The sequence below is a fragment of the Gopherus flavomarginatus genome, chromosome 2, assembly GCF_025201925.1.
Source record: "Gopherus flavomarginatus isolate rGopFla2 chromosome 2, rGopFla2.mat.asm, whole genome shotgun sequence".
NCBI lineage: Eukaryota > Metazoa > Chordata > Testudines > Testudinidae > Gopherus > Gopherus flavomarginatus.
This window is the reverse complement of record NC_066618.1, coordinates 189,996,911-190,006,843: the sequence shown is the minus strand read 5'-3', so window position 1 is coordinate 190,006,843 and position 9,933 is coordinate 189,996,911. Positions and strand designations below refer to the sequence as shown.

The 9,933-nt window shown below is 41.8% G+C and overlaps 1 long non-coding RNA gene across 1 annotated transcript in view; it reads left to right on the top strand.

Annotated features, from left to right (window-relative positions):
• Nucleotides 1-2,562: 2,562 nt before the first annotated feature.
• LOC127045795 (uncharacterized) overlaps nt 2,563-9,933 on the top strand; it is a 64,058-nt gene continuing 56,687 nt past the window's right edge. The window contains exons 1-3 of the long non-coding RNA XR_007772822.1: nt 2,563-2,710; nt 6,001-6,125; nt 8,644-8,700. This is a non-coding gene — a long non-coding RNA (uncharacterized LOC127045795). The remainder of the gene's footprint in view (nt 2,711-6,000; nt 6,126-8,643; nt 8,701-9,933) is intronic.

The following is a 9,933-nucleotide window of genomic DNA, read 5'->3' as shown; positions in this document are numbered from 1 at the left end:
ATTAATATTTTGTATTCAGTCTGCTGGCTCTTCAGGAGTAGCTTCTTCAAACCTTGGATCAAAGTCTCTTCTCAGTTACAATAGCAACTCCAGTATCATCAGTATAGTTACATCCGATTTACATCAGTATAGAGAGGAATTTGGCACATTTTTCGCACAGCTGTGCTGACATTAAATATATTACTTCAAAGTACCTACATCTATTGCAATCAGTGGGAGTCTAAACAGGTTCAAAGGTGTTTTGGTGTCCTAAAAGTGTTACTGACTTTATTCACACCATTTCTATCCCTGTGTAAAATCCTGAAAAAGCTGTGACTGAATAGAGCCAGTAACAAAGTCCACTGATTTGCTTTTATCTTGGGTATCTACAGACATTTCAATGTATAGTTAAAATCTAACTAAATGTATTTAAACTGCAAGATATCTAAAATAGCCTCATGTTTCTAAATAGGTTAAAGAAGAAATCAAGGTAACACACCTAAAGACATGTGTAGAGATAGATACAAAATGTAGCAAATAAACCTACAGGAAAATGAGTCCAAGAGAACCTTTTCCTCTAAATTTATTACCAGAAGCAGGGTCTTGATCACTATCACTACTGCAGCAATATAAGTCAATGTTTATGTTAATTAAAACAGTCATGTCAGTTTTATCTCCATTCAAAGAGTATGTGTGTGGGAAGGGAAAATCAATTTTTGCTAAATGGAAAAAGACAAAATGGTTGGTAAAAATTTGAACATTGTAATTGCAACTAACATTTTAAAAGTATTTTATTATAATTTCTTGGCAGCGTCCTTCAAGTTAATCATGGTTTCCATTCTTAATTATTGAACGTGGGTTGAGAACCATTCAGACTGGCCAAAGAAATTTAATATATAAGTAAAGTGCGAACATTCTGCTTTCAGCTAAAAGGCAGTTTTAACAGCGCTGTCAAAATCTCTCCACGTTTAATAACTTAAAAGGACAGGAACTGTAGGTTTTCCAAGTCTGGGGGTGGAAAAAAGGACGCTAGGTGGCAGAGCTGAGCCTCTTCTGGACAAATAACTAAACGTGGGAAAACGTGGATCTAACAAATCCATGGTTTTATCCTTCCCCACCCCCATTTTACTGAGCAGCTTACAGCTCTAAAGTTTCTGAAAGAACTCCAGTGGGTTTCTAGAAAGGACCTCCCATGAGGAATAACACACACACGTTACACACTTTTCAGCTGACCGAAAATCTCTGACAAGGAAAATTAGGTCTTTATTCTATGCTTAATTTGTAATGAAAGAGGTGCTAGGGCTCAAGCGATATTTTTACTTTCATAACTGATGCAGTAAGCCAGAGGTGCTGAACTGCCAAGCCTGAGCCCTGCATAAATTAAGCCCTGTTGTTATTATTGTTAATTAAATTATACTTGTAGTTGAAAACTAGAATTTACAATTTATTATGTTATATTATCTCTTGCTTATAAAACAGGAGTATTTAGTAGATCAGTTATTCATACAGATGTCTTCAAGACATGCACAATATGAAAAATAAAGACACTGAAGTTTTACTTAAGAATTAGCAAGGTACAAAGATGGTTCCATCAGTTAAAATGTCTGATTTAATAATGCAGCAGATCTTTTCTTTCTCTTAAAACAAGGATTGATGGTGCTCAACCTTACATAGCAGCTGCTGAAGATGTTTTTTTTCCGATTGTGCTGAGAGAAATGAATTGGAATCGACTCAGATTGTGCTTTTGGAAACAAGCCTTTCCTAGTGTTAAACATGTTTTTGACATGTTGCTGTCAGCCACATTTAAAAACTTCTCTCTCTTTCAAGTATAATGACTGGACAATAAGCATAAGAAAGTATGAATAAGAAGTGATCATGGCCTTAAAAGTGGCTATATAGTCAATTACACCTTACAGTGCCAAAATGTTCAACTAGTTTCTGTGAATCCCCAAACATTGGGGACTGGCTGATTCCTTCTGAAGTCAGTGTTCTTATTAATGCCTGCATACAGAATAGCATTTCCCTATATAGTTACAATAGAGTATACTGCAGTACATATATTTACTTTAGTAAATATCACATCCATACGATATATCTTTTAAACATACAGTGTACTGCTGTACTTGTATAGAGTGCATAATGTATATACTGAATGTAGAGTGTTTACATTGTAAATATACAGTGCGTGCATCTACACAGCAGTGTGCTTGAACTCTGCAAATGTATGCTTTATGGTATAAATCATGTATTTTATTTATAAATATATAAACATCCAAACTCCGAATTGTTGTTTTCCTGATTCTTGCATATCATGTATTTTCCATAGTAGAGTTTAGGATAAGACTTAATAGACTATTCGGTTATAAGCTTTCTGATCACTTGTCTCTTGAAAGCTGCAGAGGGAAAAAACTGACCCTCCCATTACGCCTTCCCCACTATAAATGCACAGCGAAGGGCAGCAAAGCAGGCTGTGTCTGAATCCCCAGAGCAGCAAGCGCTGAAGCTACTTATTCCTTCCCCCCCCCCCGCTTTTCCTGTTTTCTCCCCAGAGGGTTGTGATGGGGTCGCGGAGAGAACCTGGAAACAGAGAAAGCTGATGCAGCTGTTTATAGAAAAACAAGGCAGCGTTTATTTTAAAAGAACCCTTTGGTTTCTGTGAGGATCAAAGCACGTGTGGGACTAGGAGGGGTCAAGTGTGAGCAGGAACAGAAGATGAGGCACCAGATGGCAGGTAGGTAACAGGTCGCTTTCGAAGGTTGCCTCTGGCATCAGTGCGGAGCTTTTCGGGGCTTGACGTGCTGTAGCTGAACTTTGAATTCACAGCTCTCAGAGCCAGGCGCACCGCATGCAAATAGGGAGCCTGCAGCAAGAGTCCCTACAACTTCCCTGTGCGGAAAGGCGCCGTGCCTGAAACTCACCCATCGGAGAGATTTAAAACCCTTGCCACCGTCCACGCAGTCAATTTTACTGCTATTTCCACAGTTAAAAACCCGCAGGTCAACCTACCCGCTTTAGAGCTATAAGGGACCCTGAGGGAGGAATCTTGAGCCCTCCAACCTAGTGCACGGAATATGCCCGCAAGCCCCCAATTGACTGCGCTAATCTAACGCGCACAACCGCTCCACCCCAGGGTGTATAATCCCCGCACCCTCCCAATCCCAAACACGGTCAGGAACCGCCAGTCCAATGCAAATAACTCACACCCCTCCAGTCCCATGCACACACACCACACGCCAACTCACTGCACACACCCAGCAGCGCTAGAGATCTAGCCCCTGGGGTTGCACGTGGAGGAAACGCTCGCTGTTAATTGCATCCCTTTTTCTTGCATGGCCCCCCTCTTTGTAGCCTGTGGAGGGCTGGGGTGACGGGAGATCTGGTGCATAGACCTGGCTGGGGGGTGGGGTGGGGAGAGTAGGAAGCTTAAACAGCTGCCACGCGACGCTTGTCTGGGGGAAAGAAAGGGGGAGGAGGGGTAGGGGCCGGGCGCGTGGCGGCGCGAGACAGGCAGGTGGCGCGGAGCGGCGGGAGTCGGAGAGGCGCAGGCTCCTCCGGTCTAGCCCGGCGCCAGCCAGCCAGGCACAGGGGCGAGTGGGCGGGACGCGGGCCAGGGAGCGCGCGGTGCAGGCTCGTCTCGGTCCAGGGCAGCTGCACAGGGTGATTTTCGTTCACTGCCGCCTGGAGCTGCCTTAGCTTTACCTACACCCTCGCTCTGTGCTGGCTCAGCTACAGTGCCCATCTCAGCTGGGCTGCGAGTGGGGGGGGGGAGGGTTGAATTCACCCCTCGCCGGGCTCAGGCCACTTTAAAAAAAAATTACCCGAGCATGGACCCGGGAGAGGCGGATCAAGCTCAGCCGCAACCTGGGGCTCCAGATCTCGCACTTCCCAGCAAGGGACCAGACTGCAGGGTGCTGCAGTCTGGGCAGTGGTTAGTCTAGTCTTGCAAACTGAAATCCACCCGCGGCGAGACACGCGCGTAGAATCTCACTAGGCACTTTAACCAGTGCATAGGCTTGGGGGCGGGCGAGAACAGGAGCCGCAGTTGAATTGTACCTGCATATTTGTTTGGGGTGAAAGTCTCTACAGTGACTATGGAACAATTCCTGAGCCTTTGAAGGGGAAGACTTGGGGCAGCCCGACTTTTGTATCTGATTTCTCCCCCTTTTGGGTACAGTGTAGATGTACTACCTGGTGCAAAGGGTGATCAGGCACCTGGGTTGAAGTGTGAACTTGATTGTACGGCATTTCAAAAGGCCCTGTAGTGCTATGGTGAGGGTTGTTCCCTTACTTCCTTCAAACAGGAGGGTAGCATTCAGTAGAGATTTGTTTCCACAATTGTCCCTTTCTGTCTCTCAAACACACACACATTTTTCCCCTCATTCCAGATGTGTCTCACTGACAGAGACAAAAACTACACACAAGGACCAACACTGAATAATGAGGCAAGCTTCCTGTAGGGGATAGGCTTCTATATTGCTAAATAATATAGTTATTCATAACTAACAGATATGGTTATTTATACAATTATGATAATTTGTTATACTCCTCTTAATTTCATCACTGAATTTAGGATACATTTATTTTATACATGTGACTCTTAGAAAATAGTTTGCTTCACCTGCTTATGTTTTTGGTTGCTTATTTACTGCAATGAAATGCTCCATCTAATTAAGGAAATTCTTAGGAAATCTGTCAACCTGTGACAAGCACCAAAATGTCACAAAGGATGACATTTATGTCCAGAAAGTCTATTTATTACCTGCAAATGTGTTTACACTGACTGGAACAGAGCTTTAATATTCTATACTGTTTTAACAGATAGTATATGTGTTGTTGTGATTTTTGCCTTGCACAGAATATTTGATAGGGGTCTTCAACAGCATATTGAAAATGTACTGCAAATAGCATGCACTAAGTTAGGGAACCATTTGGTCAGAGAGGCCAACACAAACAAGATTGTTTTCTCAAAGAACAGAACTGTAACAGGGTGCCTTGCCTCTTAAGGGCTGGATGCCTGGGCCAGCCAACCCTGATCACTAAAGGAAATGCTCTAGCCCACTTGTGCCATGTTATCATCATGGATGGTGCATGATGAAGGACAGACAGGTGATTCCCCTATGAAGGGAGTGAGAAAGGTCACTGCAGGGCAGAGCTTGATATCATGTGAGTCGAGAAGTCAGAGCCAGGAGACTGAATTCCAGCCAGGTAAAGCCTGAAAGTGACTGTTGAATGAGGACACAGCCCTGGGAAGGGGAGCAGAGGACTGCTGTACCTAAGGGAAAGAGACACACACTGAAGTCGATGGTCTTGAAGGACCATTGTGTACCCTGAGAGCTGAATAAATTAGGCCCCCCAGAGGAGAAGTGTATTAATGAACTTTGGGTAGTTTGAGTTTCTTAAAGAAATAAGAGGGGAAACAGAGACAGGGTGCTGCAGAGACACCTCTGGCCATGAGCAGGTGCTCAGGAGGGGCTGACCCTCTGCCCCCCGCTCCTTGGGAGAGAGACCATTTGTCCAATTATAAACTGGATAGTCATCTTTTTGCATGGCTAGTACCTCAAATGTGGTTTTGTCCAGTGTTGGATGGGCTGTGTGTGGCATTTTGAAGAGCCTGTTGCTCTGCCCCTGCTGGCATGACCTCACAGAATGTGTGTGAGGTCATGCTGATGGGAAAGGAGCAGCATGCTCTTCAAAATACAATTCTCAAGGGGGACAGTGTCATGCTGGATGTGGGGTTGGGGCAGACCTATGCCGTTCCTGGGGGTGTGGGAATGTGTGAATGGCCACCCTGTTCCCTGTGAAAGACACTAGCATGGTATAGATGTGATCTTTATCTCAAGAAAAAGATGTGCTTTGTACATTCAGTGAGACTGCGGAAAGAAGAATATAAATTCCTCTGAACTTGCATGCTCTTTATACAAATGCATAGTCATGATTATATTCTTACCTTTATGCATGCCTGCAGTCCTGTGCTTTCAGCACTCATCTCAGCTTGACCTGTTCATTTCATCCTATCTCCAGAAGCAAGCAAACTACACCAACAAGACACCTAAGAAGAAAAAGCCACAATACAGCATCAAGGAGCAGCAAATATCCAGTTCAGCACTGCTTGTGAATAGGACTTCACTGAGACTTCAGCATCATTGGTGAGAAGGTGTAAAAGCACAGCCAACTGATTATTTCAAAAACAAATTTAAGTCTAATTTCAGTGGGATATTGAAATGCTATTGTAATACAAGATATTCCTGGAAAGGAGACATAAGCTAAGGCTTTGTCTCCACTAGCACTTGTCAGCAAAACTTTTGTTGGTCAGGGGCATGGGGGAAAAAACCCATCACACACCAACTGACATAAGTTTCACAAATAATAGTACCAGCATCCCCTGCTGTCATCACACCCAATGAATGGTAGTAGCTGTTTAATTATGCCAATGGGAGAGCTCTTCCCCGGCATAGAGCAGTTGCATAAGACACTTTCTAGCGGTGCAGCTGCAGTGGTACAGCTATTTTGTTGTAAGGTCCGTAGTATAGACATAGCCTAACCTTGGTAAACAAATAGTGGAATTTTATTTGAATTTAAGATTAACATTTGTTAATTTGCCAGTCTCAAGAGAGTTCCTTTAATGGCTTCTTTTTAAGTAATTGAGTTAAAACTTCCTTCAGTTTCATAGGACTTTGAGCTTGTCTACACAGCCCCACAGTTTGGACTTTGGTGGTGTGAATTGAAGCATGTATTGGAGTGTTGCTCTGAAATTTCCCCATGTGGATGCTGCTGGCATGAACTCAGTATGTCTACACGTGAAATGCTACAGTGGCACAGCTGTGCCACTGCAGCCCTTCAGTCTAGGCACAACCTACTCCAACGGGAGGGGTTCTCCACCTCCATGAGATGCAGCAGCTAGGTCGACAGAATAATTCTTCTCTTGACCTAGCACTGTCTACACTGCGGGTAGGTTGGCTTAACTATGCCACTTTGGTTAGGATTTTTCACATCCCTGAGTGATGTAGTTAAGCCAATTTAATTTTCATGTGTAAACCAGGACTAAAAGGTATCTAGTTTGTATTAGTGTAGTGTCCTTTGAAAGAGGACTATATTAAAACGAACTAAATACCTTTTAGTTCACAGCAGGCACATCCACATGGGGGGAATTACAGAGCAGCACTCTAGTGCATCCTGGAATTCACATCCCCAGAGTCTGAACTGTGGGGCTGTGTAAACAGTTAAGAGTGCTTACCTTTGCCCATTTATCAACTGTTTGGTTTATTCATGCTAAACTAAGCAGGATTCACCAACTCTTTGGACAAAGGAATTTTGTTTTTGTTCCTTATGGTATACTAAGACAGAACTCGACACATTTTGGGAATAATATACTTTGGTTTTAGCTAGAGAAGAGTGTACCCACCAGGGTTGGCCAAACTCTTAAGTCTCTTTTGAGCAACATACAAAAGAGATTGTAAGTGAAGTAACCATTGCCTGCTGATTATTTTGTGTGTTCTGATTTGGTTTTGCTAGTTCCCCCCCCCCTTAAATATTAAAATGGACACAACTAATAACTGATCGTTTTGCTTGCTTTAATTATGTTGATCCCCGACTACATGGAAAGAACCCCATGTAACTAAACAGTGGGAGTCACAGCCCTGCATTGGCCTGAAGAGACAGTTACTAAGATTTGGCTTGCTGTATCTTGTCTCTCTAGACTATAACACTTCTCGTAACTGCTGGGATAAAATTACTCAGTGCTCCACAATTTAAACCTGCCCTTTCTACACTACAGTCTTCAAAAAATGTGGGATTAGATTCTGTGGCACAAATAATATTCTTCACAGCTTCATTTTCCTGATTTGGCATTTCAGGTGTGCAATTTAGAATGCCAAAGACGACAACAGCAAGTTTTTGAAGGGTGATGCAAAACGTATGTTTTAGTCCAAAATGAAGGACAAGTTTAAAAAAAAAGTAGATTTCTTTACTATGTTTTTTGTGTCCAGGGCAAACACAGTCTCTTCCCTTTTTTCTTATTTATCAAAAAGAGCAAAGGTGTTTACAACTAGTAAATATACTGTGTTTTCCTGCATAGACAGTTTAAATGGCAGTTATGTCCATACATGTATATCCTGTAACTTATCTTACCTTGACTATAGAGTTTCTGTGGAGTAAGCAACTTCCAAATAAGTATTTTCTATTTCTAAAAACTTTTGCTCTTAGAATTGTGTATCTTTTAACACAATTCCAGTAGAAGTGAAGAGTTCTGTACCACTTGCTATAGAATATTGAAACCTGTCACATTCAGGCAGTGCTTATGATTAATCTTAATGTGCCAGGTATGCTTAAGTGAGGCAGGATGTTTGAATTTACATCACTGTTTTAAATTACTGTATTTAATTGCTATCAGAAGTAATAAATCCTCTCGACAGGACACTAGGAAGCTCCAGTATCTATTTTACTTTGCTAGAGACTGCTTAAAATCAGGTACTTTCACTGCATCATAATTCTTATAGCTTCAGTTCATATACTTTATGGCAAGAAACTGTCCACTGTCCTAACCAGGCATCAGAAACCAATTAAAACAAAAGTTGAAAAGGCTAAATTTTTGCTCTTTTTAACTTCAGAATAATAGCAGATCAGGGCAGCTGAACTGATATCAGATTTTGCCCTTTGGATTTTCAGATTTCAAAGCATCTGGCTGTGGGAGGAGTTATGACATCTGTACACCTGCCAGACATGGTGAGTGTTTAACCTGTGTGTCTATACATGTATATCTCTACTTATTTTTTTCCCTAGTGCTTTCCTTATTTTGGGATATAGGTGCTAAATGGAATTCTTAACTATTACTGCACAGGATATAAACTCACCTTACTACTGGAACTTATAATTTAATAAGGACTGCTATATTCTATATTTAGAATATAGGAAATTATGTAAATGAACCGACGATGGTCCAGTTATTTTTAAACTACAATTACAAAGAGATGAGAAAAACAGATTTTAAATTTCAGTCAATACTATACTGGCCACAAACAATTGGATCCAGAAAGTCATTATTAGTCGTGTAAACAAATTATTCTTCATCAGCTCAGCTGTAATGAAGTTTCTCTATAACTGATCAAAATCTACTGATAGAAAACAGACAAGTTATGCATTTGGGGTAAATCTGTCTGTTTCTGGTGGTCTGCCATCACAAATTCAGCTGATCTGAGGCTACAGCCATGTACACTTTTCAAGGATGGAAGAATCAGTTTACATTAAGTATCACTTCAACATAGAGGTTCCTGGCAGTCACTCCAATGCATACGTTTATTCTATAGTTTGGAGACCTATATAGCAAGTCCCTAGAGCTAAATTTTGGCTGGTGAGTGTGTGCCTCCTTATATACCAGAAAAGCTAAAGCTTGAGGTGGACAGTGAAAGAACTTTGATTCTGGCTTTCCTAAAACTTTCACGAGTGCAATTCCTCTCCTGATCCACAAGACCTGAAGATATGATCCATGCATTATAAAGGACACTTGCCCTGACATGCCATGATCCCAGGCACCCCTCTACTGGGCAGATTACTCCTGTTCCAGAGGAAGGGAGAAGTTGACAGATAGAATATGGGAACACAATGTTACTTTTGAGTCTGTTTTGTGGAGAAAGCTAAAAGTGCCTACATTTGGTCCAAGTATCTAGTTATTTAAGTAAATTAATGACACACGGTTTAGGTTCAGATTCATAGTGCTTCTGCGGAAGAAATCGATACATCAATAATTATGAGAGCTATCTGTATGTTAATGTAAAGTCAATGGTCAGCAAGGAAGTTTATGCACACAAATCTTTAGCAGAACCCATTCTACAAGTTCAACACCAGACAAAAAGCTACATTTAGAATATCCTGATATTTTTCAGCAATATTTATTGAAAGGCAAATTCCCCTGCCCATGTACTCAGACAGTTAGCTAGCGTGGGCAACAAAAGGCTTTCA